The following is a 13,377-nucleotide window of genomic DNA, read 5'->3' as shown; positions in this document are numbered from 1 at the left end:
GAAATAATTGCATGCTTTTCTTTTTCAGTTATACTCAGTGCTCTCAGTCAGGCCCTCACACAGCCTGTGTTTGGCTGAATTCTCCTTGGAGAGCTTAAGAGACTTCAGAGGCATTTCTGAAAGCATTTGGATTAAATACAGAGTACAGAAAAGAGAAAGGTGGTTGTTAGCATTTGATTTTGATTCTTTTTTTGTTCTGTACTGTAACATCGATAGCTTGGGAACTGGCTTAAACAGTTCATGGTAAATGCTCTGCTGGGCGTACTATTACAGTTAAAATTTAATATTTAAAATTTAATAATTTTAATATCCTATAGGGAATCATCTGTGTTGTTATACATAAATGAGGATGACAAAACACTTTTTCAGGTGGAGTAAATAACTTCGATATATGCATATTTATCCCATTTATTCCTCACATTTTCTGCTGTCTATTTTATCATAAATACAGAAACTAGCTTCAATCCCTAAAGTAAGAAATCGAATGTAAGAATGCAGACCACACTCACAGATTTCTGAAATTCTAGGGAAAACTGTAATTTAGATTTTCTAAGTGGAATCACAGTTCTTATATTCAAGACATGACTTTTATTTATTTTTCAGCAGGTAACTAGGAGAGGTGAGCTAAAGTTTCATATAGTTTATGAAAACAATATTTTATCATTTTGATATTTGTCTTCTCTCAACCGCAGTTTCTATTAGTGTCGTGTACAATTAGGTCTGATTATTAATGGTTTCATAAGAACATTTTTCCTCTCTTCTGTTTTATTGTTCATTCTGTCTGGAAAGGAGAATTCTTGTGAAAAAGAAAGGAAGCCCAGTTGCCTGAATATAATTATATTGTAATCTTATCATAAGCAGAGATTTTAGATTTTAGTTGATTTAAAGTATTTTTCTTCAGTAATCTAAGTGAAAAGAATCTATGCCATTTTTTCATGTCTTTACCTAATTGTTACTTCCTCTTACAAGTTGTCATTCATGAGTCGGTATTGGGATCTGTCCGGTTTAGTATCTTTATTGATGACCTGGACCTGGATGAGGGGATTGAGTGCAGGTGTAAGTTTGTACCTCAGTAAGTTTGCAGGTGACACCAAGATGGGAGCAAATCTCGGTCTGCCTGGGGGTAGGAGGGCCCTACAGAGTGGTCTGGACAGGCTGGATTGTTGGGCTGAGGCCAGTGCTATGAAATTCAACAAGCCCAAGTGCTGAGTTGTGCACTTTGATCAGAACAATCCCAGGCAGTGCTACAGGCTTGGGGCAGAGTGGCTGGAAGATTGTGAGGAAGAAATGGACTTGGGGATGTTGGTGGATGCTCAGTTAAACATGAGCCAGCAGTGTGCCCAGGTGGTCAAGAAGGCCAATGGTGTCCTGGCTTGTACCATTGCCAGCAGGAGCATGGAAGTGATCATCCCACTGTACTCAACACTGGTGAGGCTGTACTTCAAGTACTGTGTTCTGTTTTGGGCCCCTCACTAGAAGAAAGACATTGAGGCCCTGGAGCATGTCCAGAGAAGGGTAATGAAGCAGTGAGGGGTCTGGAGCACAAGTCTTGTGGGGAGTGGCTGGAACTGGGATTGTTTAGTCTAGAGAAGAGAAGGCTCGGGGGACACCTTATTGCCCTTTATAACCACCTGAATGGAGGTTGTGGTGAGGTGGGGGTTAGCCTGTTCTCCCATGTAACTAGCAATAGGATGAGAGGGAATGGTCTGAAGTTGTACCAGGGGAGGTTCAGGTTGGATAGCAGGAAAAAATTCTTCTCTGAAAGAGTGGTCAGGCTGCCTGGGGAGGTGGTGGAGTCACTATCCCTGGAGGCATTTAAGGAACATGTAGGTATGGTACTAAGGGGCACTTTATTGGGAAATATTGGTGGTGGGTGGTCAGTTGGACTAGATGATCTTTGTGTCCTTTTCCAAGCATAATGTTTCTATTATTCTATTATCATCATCATCATTGTTTATCTATTTATTTATCAATTTATTTATTCAGTAGGTTAGCTTTCTCTTACCCTTGTTGGTAGTAAAACCCTTAATGCCACAGTGACCAATAGAAGATCATTGCATCTAGCACCAGGAGACAAAGAAGCAAGGAGGGATCTGTGAAAAATGCCTGCAAGAAGCAAAGCACAGTGTAGATGGAGATGATTCATGTCTCTGCACTGATTCTTCAGTAAAAGGTAGCAGAGCAGAACCAGAGACCATTGTCACTCATCTTGAATTCATTTTTACCTGATGTCTAAAGTATTTCCCTGCTTCCCACTGGAGCTTTGAAATGGGCTACATGTTTGAGTACTCCTTTTTTTTTTTTTCTTTTTTTTTCTTTTTTTTTTTTTAATTCCAGCCAAAAAAAGTGAGAGTAAAAAAGGCAGCTAGCAGAGGGAGAAGCTGCAGGCAAGTAATGCAGAAAAAAAAACCATTTGCCCATATGTTTGTCCATCCATTTAAACTTTCACAGATTTTTGTGCAAACTGATTTAGGATAAAGGTTTGTCAAAAGTATGTAATGATCTGAAGTTCCTGGATCACTTAAATTGTTTAGAAAATGTTGCTAGACATCGAAGCGTCCATATTTGAACAGAGAAACAGGTTGCATTTAACATAGCTGCTGACAATTTTTTTTTTTTTTTTTGCTTTTTTCTATGATTATTTTAGTCTCTTTCTTGAAAAAATATATATTTTCTTCTGCAAGTCTCCCACTGATTGTTTGATTTAGTAACTTAGGTCTATCTGACTCCCATTCAAGTGTGAATTCACGTCATTAAAATCTGCTGATGATTTTCGGTGGAGAAGAATCAAACCTATTGGCCTTCATCTTACAGTGCTCGTGAAGTTTGCTCAGAGACTCAAAGTAAGCAAATTTAAGCTTGAACAGATAAAAATGTGATTGGGCTGAGAGTGTGTTCCTGGATTTCAGTGTTCTCTTCCAGCACAAACAGCCACAACCTTCTTACAAGCTGATTTTTCTTGGTTTTAAACCAGTGCTATGGCTATCGCTATTACTATTACCAAAAAAATGCTCTGAATTTTCTTGCCCTTCTGATTGAAACCTTTACCACCATTCTAGCTCATGCCTGCAGGAAAAGAGACTTGGGATCTGCATCTGGTTTTTTTCTGATAGTTAATTTCTTTTCAGCTTCACCTGAAGTCAAGGGTTTAACACTGTTGAGGTATTGACCCAGGATCTCTCTCACAACTTAAGTTTAAATTTCATTTCACTGGGGAGTGGATTACCTTGTTAAATTTTCTGGGAAAAGCACATGTATTTTTATAGCTGCTGAAGCTCCGTACATGTTACTAAGAGTAGAACAGCTGAGACTTCCAAGTGTTCAGCCAGGCTTCCTTTCTTGTTTATGGTAGCTGCCTGTTGCTGCCAACTTCAATAACTGAATCCTTCTAGAAAATGACTTCTTATAAAACTTCTGGCCATGTAGAATAATGTCATTGTTACTTTGCACTACCACACTGCATAAGTTTTATTATATGATTTAGGCTAAGTATGCTGTTGACAGCTTAAAAGGGAGCTGCTAAAGCCAGTGGATCTAATGCTGTAGAAGCATTGATTTCCTACCCAAAAAGTGACAGACAATGAGGGCTGGCAATTGTAATGTCATAGGAAAGTAAAGAATGGCCCGTTTCTTGTTGTACAAGTAGGATGCAATCTTTTTATGCTAAGTTCTTGGCTTGACACATACAGGAGCCTCTATGCTTTGCATGTTAGAAGAATAAGCTTGCCAGTCATGGATTGGCTTAGGTTGAAGGGGACCTTAAAAATCATCTATTTCCAATTTCCCTCCATGGGCAAGGCTGCCAACTACTAGATCAGGTTGCCCAGGATCCCGTCCATCTTTACCTTGAATGCCTCCAGGGATGGGCATCCACAGCCTTTCTAGACAGCCTGTTCCAGTACCTCACCATCATCTGAGTAAAAAATTTCTTCCTAATATCTAACCTAAATCTCCCCTCTTTTAGTTTGAAGCCATTCCCCCTTTTGCTAGTCCTATTGCTATCAGACCGTATAAAATGTTCGTTCTCCTCCTGCTTATAAGCTCCCTTCAAGTACTCAAATTCAAGGCCACAGTGAGGTCTCCATGGGGTTCTCCAATCTAAAAAAATCCCAACTCCTTCAACCTTTCCTCATAGGAGAGGCACTCCAGCCTTTTCATCATCTTTGTGCCCCTCCTCTGGACTCACTCCAATGGCTTTACAACTTTCTTGTCCAGAGGGCCTCAGGCTTAGACACGGTACTCCAGATGATGCCTTACAGGGGCAGAGCAGAGATGGGCAGTCCCTTCCCACTCTCTGCTGGCCACTCCTCTGTTGATGCAGCCCAGGATACCATTGGCCTTCTGGGCTACAAGAGCACGCTGCTGGCTCATGTTCAGCTTTTTGTCCATCAGGACCTCCAATTCCTCCTCCACAGGTCTGCTCTCTATGAGTTCTTCCAGTCTGTACTTGTATCCGGGATTTCCTTGACCCAAGTGCAAAACATTGCACTTGGCCTTGTTAAAATAATGTAAACATAACATAATCATGACAAACATTATGCTTCTTGATTCTATGTGTTGTAAGGTCCTTACTGCTGCTGGGATCAGAACTACACATGCAGCACAGTGCCCTCTGGAACGGGATCAGCAAATAGGGACTGAGGTACTGCCTTCCCACTTCTGACAGCTCCAAACCCATTCCCAGAGGCTACATCAAAGTGAGAAATTATGGACTTGTTCTTGCTCACCATCCTTTGATTTTTCTGTTATGGCCACCACTCAATTAATGATTGTGGCTTAACTTAGAAGATGAAACCTTGGTCCATGTTGCAAGAATAACCAAATAATCCTTGCTTTCTGTGAATTCAGAAGTTACGTCTTAAATTGCAAAAGAGCTTATAACACCTGTCCTGGATCAGCCTGATAAATGCTAATACCTGACTGTAGAGTGGGATGGAGGTGTGGGAACATTCTGGAGCCAGGATGCATGACCTGGCTATGAAAGGGCTTGCAGATACAGTAATTTTGAAAAGCACTTAACTGACTGTTAAATATTTAAAAGGAGAGAGAGTATGTGAGAGCTAGAGATTTTCTTTTGACATAAACATTTCTTAGGCTGTGGTATTATTGTGTTGTAAGTCACATGCAGTGGCATTGGGAAGGGCAGTGAGGCAGGTGCATGGTGTGACCCTGATGTTCTCATTTCTGGAGCCACTTTCTCAGCATGGACTGTGGATAATAGCAGCATAATGGAAGTTGTCACCTTTTGGCCTGTGCACCTCTAACCCTCAAATAATGGCCACAAATGTGAAATCATTCAAATTAAAAGTTTTACATCTGTCAGGTTGTAAATACATAAAGGAGCAACTCTGTTATTCAGTTGTGTTGAAAAGAAGTTGAAAAGCCCCTGAACTGAAACATGGTTGCTGTTAGGTAAGATACATTTTTAAAGAGCATACTCTTATTTTAAGAAAATATCCACTTTAACCTTCATTTTTTTCCTCTCTTGTTATTCAAACAGCAGCAGATGTTAACTTCACTAAAACTTACCTGCTCTTACAATACTGCATGTGTTACATGTACGTATTTCCTCAGATCTGATCACCTCTAGACAAGCTGGTTGCATCTAATGATCTGTTTAATCATCAAGCTCCCACATTTCAGGGCTAGGGGCTTGCGTGGAGCTCCCTGCATTTCTAGAAGGAGCATCAAAACCAGAATGGTGCTGGTTAAGCTAATGAGTCCTACAAACAGCCAGGTACCTCTTCTGTGTCAAATGCTCCCCATATAGGTCCAAAAAGATGACGTAAGATATTTCTGCACTGCATTTTATTTGGGTAGAGGGATCAACTCACACCCCACATGGAGTGACAGGTTTGCTGATGTTTGTTTCAATTGAAACTCTTGTCCTCTGACTTTATTACTCTGCATAGGTTCAACAACCGCACCCCATGTCAGCCAACTAATCAGAATTTAAAATTTTGCATAAAGCACAGCTATTCTGGCTGCAGCAGGGCTGGCCCCAAAAGTGACTATCTCCAGCCAGCCCCTCGCTGCCCATTTCTTCTCCTCATATGAAAGGTAATGGTCACGGATCTCTGGGTTTTACTGTTGGAGTGATTTCCAACCAGGGTGAGAGATGATCCTACTTAAAATACCCTTAAACCAGGGATTGCGGACAAAAGTGGAAGAAGGAGCAAAATCTGAGTTATAGGTGGAGCTCATGATTCTGTCACCATGAGTGTGTGCCTGTGTCAGTGTGCTTTCTGAAGAAGTGTTTTAGGACAATGCCATCTGTGCAGGATATATGTAGCTCTTCATTGATTTACTGAAGTCAGTATTATTAAGGTTTTCTGTTTGAGAATTCCTGTTTATTTGAAGATGTATCTACATACTGTTCAAAATACTCTATTTATTTTTGTTTACTATGACTAGATAAAAGTGTGGGCCAGCATTTACCGAGGCTGATATATAGCATGGTGTTATTTTAGCACAAATGCTTATTGTTCAGCACCTTCATAAGATCAGCCATGACAGCTGATGGTTTAAAATTTATGAGGCTTCATGTTGCCAATATGATTTCAGCTACAAAAACATACAAGCTCTACCTTAGTCTCCTTGTGTTTGCACATATAATTTTAAGTAAAACAAGAAGAACTCTAGGCTCATCTGACAATTCTATATCTTACTGCATTGTATAATGTGGATTATATGACCAGAGGCAGCTGAAAAGTATGGTTTCCCTTCAGACTTTGCCTTGACAGATTTGCAGTCTGCTGAATCCTGCAGAGAATTGAGGATGTGCATTACAATGCATTGTCTCCTGCAGGATGCCATGAACTTTCAAGTTGTTTTCACTGTGTAATTGCTCCAGTTTTTAAAGTCAGGTAATAGCAGCAGAAAACTAAGTGATATATATAAATATAAAAGTACAATTTATGAGCAGTGTTTTCACGTTTAGAGTGAAACATACAGTAAATCAGATCACTGTCTAGTTTGGTAATACATGGCATATTGTGCTGGGGTGTAAAACTAGAGCAGAGCACTTACTACATCTGGAGTGCTATTACTTAATTGAATGCATATCACGTGTCAAAAAAAAAAAAAAAAAAAAAAAAAAAGGGGGCAGCCATAATATATATAAGGACTAAAGTGGAATAGGATGACGTTATGGAGAAAAGCACAGTGCTTTTCACTTTGACATCCGTGATGAAGTGGCCACAACCAATATATTTCAACTCTTGTCACTCACCTCCTCCATGCCAGTAATGCTACTTATTAATTTATCTTCAGTGTTAAAAAGATTAATATTAGAAATTACAAATTTAATAACTGTACAAGGGGCTAAATTTTCAAGACCAGAGGTGGGTTTATCACAATACTCTATTAAAGAAATCTTGGCCTCAAGGTTTAAAGCCGGAATTAGTAGTGAAATAAAGAAATTGTTCATTGGTGCTGCTGTTGGATTTGTCAGGAGGAAGCCAAACATTTGTGTAAGTTTAACCCTTCCTGCACTAACGTTGCCTAGGTTAACTGCTACTAATTTTATATCAACTATTTAAGAGCTAGGGTTTAAGCAAATACAAGGTTTGCCAGACATTTATTTCCATGTTTATGTTCAGGAAGTTATAAACGGATGCACTATGCAAATGCCCATCATCTTCCTCCATTAAACGCGTGCACAACAGAGAGGGTAGACCTAAATTATTAATATGCTCTGATCAGTGGGAGAGAGATAAGCAAAACACTGGCAATGTTTCTTGCTATAGAATGGTGTCCAGCTTGTCACCGGCCCTGAAGTGAAGAAATACAACTCCAAGGGGCTGTGTGAGGGTCGAGGACAATGCATTTACTGTGAATGTTTATAATTTCTCTGATAATAGATTGTCATTTTCAGTGCAGAGAACAAAGTGCAACTCTCACCTTTCCTTCTCTTGAATATCAAGTCACCTCATCCTGTGATGTAGAAGGCAAAGTAATTGCATCTCAAATATGTGGTGCATTTTGTTTAGAAGGTTAGTGCAAAATTGATTTATGAAACAATTTCTCCTGTTTATGTCAGAGAGGCCATTTTCTGGTAAATAATTAGATGTGGGTTTCTCCACTGTGATGACATACGCCTCTATGAGGCTAGGTACAGTGCTGCTTTCCATTACATAATAATTTGAGGAAATCCTGTCTGGATCTACATTAGTATTTTTTTCCTCTGACATAATTTTAAAGATTGATTCTAGTTGATTTTGGAAAGTAATTTTTTGAATGGTGTTTACATGTGTCTACTGTGAAGTGCAGTAAACAACGGTCTGCTGCTGCTCTGGAGGTTGCTTCCTTCTTTTCATCTCAAAATTGATTACTTGTTCAATTGAGATCAATGCATATGGGAATTCCTGTATGTCACTTGACATGGAAAGCAGTAGTCTTCTTGGACCTCAAACTACCACCTGGGCTTCCAGTTTGATGGTAGATAGCTTGGGACAAAACACTATCCTGGCCTAGTGCCTTTCTTCTATCACAGTCATGTATCGGAAGTATCTAAGGTTGGTGCGTGCTGTTCCCCTCTCCCACACTTCCTTTAATGTAGATTTTTAGGTCATTTTTCAGACTTTTGTACCTAAAGTTATAGATATAAATAGTTAGTAATTTTTTTTTTCTGGGTATCCATTTTAATCTTGTAAATACTGAGTTAGATTCAGATATCCAGGAGATTTAATCTCCTAAATATGATATAGTGCTCTGCTTTTTATTAGACATAGATTTAAATTGATATTTTTTCAGAAAGTTGTAGAGTATCCAATGAGTTCCTTAAAACATAATTTAAATCTCACCAAGTTGATACAGGAAAGACTGAGTAGTAAATGAACTATTTATTTTTGATAGCTTTGTACTTAATCTGGTAATACAGCAGGCAAAATCTTCTTGGATATATCTGGTATGTTATTGAAATATTAACACCATTTTTTAAAAAAAGTATATGATTTTATTAGATGAACTTGATCTGTTTTAAGTGTACTGAATTGGATGGGAGTTATAATTCATGGAAAAAAACTGACACTGGGAGAAATCAGACTAAATTTTAAGGAACTGTGGTGTTTATACAAATACAGAGTGATTTTTCAACAGGTGTAATTTTAGCTTCTTAGATTATTGAAATTTTACTTCCACAAGATCATAGAATGGCTTGGGTTAGAAGGAACCTTAAAGCTCATCCAGCTCCATCCCCCTGCCATGGGCACTGCTGTCACCCAGCAGTTCAGGCTGTCCAGGGCCCATCCAACATGGCCTTGAATGCTTCCAGGGATGGGGCATTCACAGCTTCTCTGGGCAGCTGTGCCAGGGCCTCATGGCCCTCCAAATGACCCTTCTGCCTTCCATAGTGTGGACTAAAAATGATTTTTTTTTGTTTGTTTGTTTCTTTGTTTTTCAGGGAAAATGATACTGTGTTCCTGATTCAATCTGAATTCTAATTTCAGAATTTGGCTTTTGTGTTATTGGAAGAAATGTTAACAGTACTTAAACAGAGCTGAAGCTCATTTTATCTAAGATGGTTTGTTTACTGGCTGTTGGGACATCAATGGAAATACTTTTTTTCTTTCTACTTTTATGTTCTAGAAGTAAACTTCTCAATTGTTGCTATCTATTAGGTAGGAGCTTACAATGAAAAAGTAAAAATGTAGCTTTTCTAAATGTACAGAGAAGATGGAATTATATCAAGTCCAGTGAGTATTCAGAATATCAACAGAAAATTTCACCACTGACGTGAGGGTTTCTATAAATGCAGAACGCACCTGGAGTAGTGCAGAGCCAGTTCTCTAGCAGTGTGTGCAGACGGTTTAAAACTCATCAGAAAAATGATTTCTGACAAGGTGATCCAGAATTTAAACCACTGTGACCTTCTCCCAAACTGTAGATAACAAAGGCGGATTAGAAATAGTACTAACGGTAGTCATAAAAATCATCCACCCAGACTGAAATCTTCCTTAAAATAGAAGTTACAGCCTTCTTGGGAGGATAATTCCTGAAGATTAACAGAGCATTCACTACTTGTGTGTGAAAAAAAATGGGCCTAAAATTGGAAGGCGTCATTTTATAAAGCAGACATGCCTGAGCAGACAGTGAGTCGTGGAGGATGGAAGCAAGGCCACCCCAGCATCTCAGAGGAAGTAATTAAGGGGAATTGAGTGCGGGGGAAAATCACCCTCTTGACATCAACATTACTAAGAGACCAGCAGGTCCCCATGCTGGCTGGCTCTGGCGGGTGGAGGCTAGACAGGAGCACAACTTTGATTGTATTGATTTAGTTAATAAAAAATTTAAAAGAATAAGAAAAAGATATTTTTTGCAAGAGCAGCAATGATTGCAGCACAGACTGGTAACTTACTGACCATTCAAGGCAGCTGGAACTGGAATAAAGGACATAGGGAGGGGTAGGTTGGAAGTCACCCCACAAATAGATAAGCTCTAGGTAGCATATGGGAGAACTAGAATCCAGATGCATAGTCTTCTGGTCTACTATGTGGCAGAAATTTACAGAAGAAGAAAATATAGATAAGTAGTATAGACCTACTGCTTTGTGAAGCTTGTCAGTTCACAAATTCCAGATCAATCTTTCACTACGAGTTTCCTCTCACTCTCTTAAGTGCTTTGCCCAACCATGTCAGCTGTGATTCTTACACACATTAATATAGAAAACCATGTTGATAAGTAGATGGTTAAGATCAGTAGGTTTGTGATGACATTAACAGACACAAATGAAGTACTGACGATGCTGTACTGTTTTCAGTTTAGGTGTTAACTGATGTTAACAGGTTAAATAGGTTAACCTGTTAAACAGGTAGGATTGGCAGCAGATTGGCTTTAGTAAAGAGTACTAGAGGGACTATGTAGTTTGCTCAAGAGGGTGATCTAGAAGCCTTCATGGCCTGGCTTACTCTACTGGGGAAGATCTGAATAGAGTGTGTAGTCTACTCTATTACACTACTCACCATTCGTGAGTATTCATTTCTGATGTTCTTTAAAAGTCTACATACAAAATGTAACAATTTAGTAACCTGCTAACTTGCAGTATTGATCACAAGCTGGAAACATCTTAGGTATTACCTTTTTCCTTTCTAAAGGATAATAGTGCAGTGATTGACAGCTTGTACACAAACACAAAAGTGATTTGCTATATTTTAAATTTTGAAAATATTAAATCAAAAAGATTGCTGTCTGTCTATTTACATGAGAACAAATTTCAGTATTGCAAGTACTCTGGACTTGCAATAGAAACACCGCAGTGATAAAAGAGGTGACGACCTCTTAATAATTTTAGACTCCAAAATAGACATAATCCATTTTTTAAGAATCTGAGTAGGAATTATTTCTCATTGTCTGCAACTATGTAAATAAATGAGAAAATGTTTGGCATATTGAATTTTGATGAAGAAAAATATGTCTTCCTCTATAATGCAGTAGCTCTAGTGGAATCTACCTATCTTCTATGAAGAACTTGGTTCAGTGCAGGCTTAACATCTTTTTTCAGTCCGTCTTGTCTAGTTTCAATCTACCTAGTCTAATTTTTTGTGCTGATGTTTGGACTGAGTTATATTTAGGCTCCTTACTGATACAAGGAATTTGACAGCTTCCATTTGCCAGATTTGTAATCTTTGTGGAATTCTGTAGCACCCTTGATGAGAGAAAGACCCTGAAATCTTACTGACAGCTCTTTACCTACTCTATTTTCCTGAGTGGCTTAATATTCTGTAGATTTTTCTTAGGACTTTCAGAAGATCTAGAGGACATTTCAGAAGTTTTCCTTCTATTGAAAGATAAATAAATGTACCTGTAGAGGAAGAATAGGTTCTCAATTTGTTGTTTTAAATTTTTTCTTTAATCTTCATTGATCTCTAAAGGCTATCTGGACATCATCTCTAGGTACCCCTTCCCAAGCAAGGAGTTGGACTAGGTGGCCTCCAGATGTCCCTTCCAGACTCAACAAGTCTTTGACTCTGTGAATAATGAAATAAATTAAGATGTTTATAGATATATATTTTACAAGAGCGCTGTCTTATTTTCACTCATCAAGTGTGGTTATTTGAGATTCTCATCACTGCTGGTTACGATTAGCCAGAGAAACATGGATTTTCTTCTATCATGCATATCAGGCTGAACTATGTACTTTTCTAAGCTTTCAGCTGTAAGTACATATTGAAAGTGTATGTTGTATTAGAGCTGACATTCTGAGGGATTTCTGTACTCATAGGACCTCTTTATCTACAGCTTGACTTCTTGGATATCTTACAAGTCACTTCATCTTTGACAAATTATTTCAATTTCTGAATGCAGTTCATTTGCTATTGTCTTCTTTACAGCTTCCATCTTAGTTTCAGTCATCTGCAGTCTTGAATATTCAAATCTTTCTGACCCTTTCTTGTCATGCTTTGAGTGGTATCCAAATTCCTTCAATGGAGACAAATTTAGTCACAGATTTGTGTAGGACTGGCTTTTACTCCCTCTCCCAGTATTACGTGGTTGCACTAATGTTATCTGTGAATGCAGTATACTAGTAACAAGACAATTTTTTTCTTCAATCTGCAAAGCAATAGTAAAGCTAGAAAGAATCTAATATTCACTGTCATTTTCATAGATTTTAAATGTAAATATGTAAAAACAAAATACAGAAAGTCCGTAGTCTGTGAACTTTTCATACATTTCCATACTGAAGTTCTGACTTTTTGAACAGTATTGTCATGCATGACTCATTACAGTACACTCTCTTCATCCAGTTCCTCCAACCCCAGATGTGCTTAAAAATATTGTATCTGCAATGAAATTGTTATATTTAGAAAATAAATCATTTCCTATCTATTTGAGTCTAGAAATATCATTCTTTGGATAATCTGCTGCTTATTTCCATATATTCAGTTGGACCACAGCTGCCACTCATGCTTAACAGTACCAATGAAAGTTAACCATACATCTGTATGACTTTATGGATTGAGTTGTCTCTTTTTTTTCCTCTAGGGAATAGAATACTTTACATAGGTCAGAGGACAGCTTGCAAAAGACTTTATACAAAATTTCCTATATGAAATAGGGGAGGAAGGAAAGTATTCATATTCTTCTCCAATCTTCATACTTAAATCTAGATTTATCTACATGTAAATATATAGAACATTTTCTGTAATTGCTTTCCTAGCATGGGAGATGAATTGTCAGTAGATAATGATGTACTTAACACTTAAATTATTCTTTCTTACATACTATTAGTAAGCATTTTACAAATGCATTCCCAATAATCACCACTTTACAGTTAGGGAAAGGACAGAAATATTAATTGATTGACTACAAGTCAAGCAAGGGAAAGAAGCAGGATCAAACAGAACCTTAGAATGAAATTCTAATGTCCTTTATGTCAAT

At 38.2% G+C, this 13,377-nt stretch overlaps 1 long non-coding RNA gene across 4 annotated transcripts in view; it reads left to right on the top strand.

Annotated features, from left to right (window-relative positions):
- The window catches only part of LOC107053144, a 188,994-nt gene that overhangs the window by 47,211 nt on the left and 128,406 nt on the right, over window positions 1-13,377 (top strand). The gene's annotated exons all lie outside the window — the stretch shown is intronic.

The sequence above is a fragment of the Gallus gallus genome, chromosome 3 (genome assembly GCF_016699485.2).
Source record: "Gallus gallus isolate bGalGal1 chromosome 3, bGalGal1.mat.broiler.GRCg7b, whole genome shotgun sequence".
NCBI lineage: Eukaryota > Metazoa > Chordata > Aves > Galliformes > Phasianidae > Gallus > Gallus gallus.
Note: the sequence above shows the minus strand (reverse complement) of the source record. Positions and strands in the feature narration are given on the sequence as shown.